Genomic DNA, 2,500 nt, shown 5'->3' on the forward strand with positions numbered 1-2,500 from the left:
ACGTAAACACTTTTTGCAGAGAATATTTATGTCATTTCAACCACAAAGGAACGGCAGTTCGATCAATACAGAGACCATAAAGTGCCATTATGACAGGAGCCTTAGAAATGTCACCGCAAGTCGTCCTGATACTTCGCTGATATTTCGTTGCGGAACACGGCCGGAGAAAACAAAATCCATGAAAATAAATACTGCGGTTAGATTAGAATATAAAATTGATACCATAGTCGAAGGGCTTGGACCTATGAGGTCATTCAACCCTGAAATGGATATTGAGAGTAGGAGGGTTTTCGAGGTGTAACAGCTGCAATATGTAACCCTCTGTAACAGTTTAGGAGAGGGTGGAAAGTAAGAGGGAAGAAAGAGAATATGAAAGGAGGTAGAGCCAAAGGAATGAAAGGTGTTGCAGCTATGGGCCGGAAAGAGGCTGCAAGGAACCTTAAGGAAAGCCCACAGTACACCGCATGAGGTGCGCTGACGGCACTATCCCCATACAGGGGATACTGGGATTAGACCAAGACGAAGTAGAATAATGGTGGTAACATCACATCAGCTGCTAATAATAGTATTACTAGCAACAACAATGCAACAACAAAGAAAGCAGCTACAAATCAACACCATCAATAATACAAACATCAATAAAAACTTCTAAACTAGTACAAATGTACCAACCGAGCAAGTAATCGCTCGTGAACCAAAAATATCGTGACATATTCCTTGAAAGCTTCGTTGTTGTCATAATGTCGTTTTTTTGTTGTTGCTTTCTTCTGCTTTTCAGAGAGCTTTAAAAAAGGTGGTCATTGATCTACATTCCCAGCTACACAGTGGCATTATTTTTCTTTCTTCCCTGACCTAGGTCAGGTCAGCATTTCGTAAATAAAAGCACAACAGAAGTACAAATTATGTATCCATGCGGAATCCACATAAAGAAAAAAAACCAATAGATTTATTTTTGGCTGGTTAGAGGGTGATACTAACACTCGCTGAAACGTTCTCTTTCAGTTTAAAATAGATAGGAAGTGAACTTGAAAACAGCTGAATCGACCACTGAAATATAAACGGTAGAAGACCCTACACTTATCACGTCTTGAAGTTAGTTTCAAAAATGTAATCAGTATCACTGAATTTCAATTACAACTTTCCACTGAAATGCAAACTGTGGACATCTTTACACTTATCACTTCTTAAAAACAATCAATTCATAATATTGACTTTCAAAGATAGGTAAAAATAAATGTATTCAATACTACTGAATTTGAACTATACCAGGTAATAATAAATGTATTCAACACTACTAACTGAAATGCAAACAGTAGAAATCTTTACACTTATCACTTCTTAAAGAAAAGTAAAACAATTATCAATCCACAATGTTGAATTTCAAAGACAAGGCAAAATAACGTCATCAAAATATTACTGAATACCAACTACAGCTTTCTACTTCTCCAGAAGTCGACAATCGAAGTCGTTGCAACGCCACTTGACAACAAACAAACAGAATCAGATTCCCTTAATGGAACACACACCGTCCAGGAACTGGAAGCCTTCGAGAATGAAAGAAATCTTTCCCTATTTCCGCTTCATTATTCCAGCTATTAATGCGACGAATTGAGTGAATTACGGACGAGTTTCTATTGCACTATTTAAGACGTATTTACTGCGTACGATATAGAAACACGTTTCAATATAAAAAAAAAATCCATTATAATGGAATAAAGAAAACCTATTAGCCTTCTCTATTAAAGAAAAGAGCTAATGTAGTTTCATTAAACAATGGTTTAACGCTCATTATTTTCTCGAAGTATTAGACACAAATGTTCCTTCAATTGTAGTAACTTCCATTTTGTCGAAAGGCCGGGTAAAGATCAAAATAATAATAATAATAATAATAATAATAATAATAATAATAATAATAATAATAATAATAATAATAATAATAATATCCTTTATTTCAGCTCAGGGCCATATACATGTAATAAACAAAATACAGACAGTAACATACACAATCTAGATACATGAGACAACATGATAAAAAAAAAAAGAATAATCGGCACTTATCCACAAAATAGCTGAGGTAGCATAAAAGATAGTAATCATAATACTGGTAATAACAGTAATAATATTGGTGAGAAAAAAAAATATGCATTGAGAGTAATAACAGTTAGTGTACATATTATATAAGTTAAATTTTTCACATCAAAATTAAGTGTAAATATAGCTACTAATTGAGTGGGCCATCGATTCTCAAACTAGGTGGCAGGGTGCCAAGTGATTTCGCAAATTTCTCAAGAATTTTGTCTTGGCTAAATTATCTCAACGAACACTTGTACAAAAATGAACTGCAGAAGTGTTCATATAATTATCATCAGTGTGTCTACTCTAGTACTATATAATATATAATAATATATTATATAATATGATATATATATATATATATATCATATCTATAGTATATATATATATATATATATGCAATATGGTGAGATCGTGAAGTTGGGTT

General features: G+C 33.6%; 1 protein-coding gene across 1 annotated transcript in view; it reads right to left on the reverse strand.

Annotated features, from left to right (window-relative positions):
- Window positions 1–2,500, reverse strand: part of LOC135198089 (uncharacterized) — a 399,798-nt gene that overhangs the window by 243,709 nt on the left and 153,589 nt on the right. The gene's annotated exons all lie outside the window — the stretch shown is intronic.

The sequence above is a fragment of the Macrobrachium nipponense genome, chromosome 23 (genome assembly GCF_015104395.2).
Source record: "Macrobrachium nipponense isolate FS-2020 chromosome 23, ASM1510439v2, whole genome shotgun sequence".
Lineage (NCBI taxonomy): Eukaryota > Metazoa > Arthropoda > Malacostraca > Decapoda > Palaemonidae > Macrobrachium > Macrobrachium nipponense.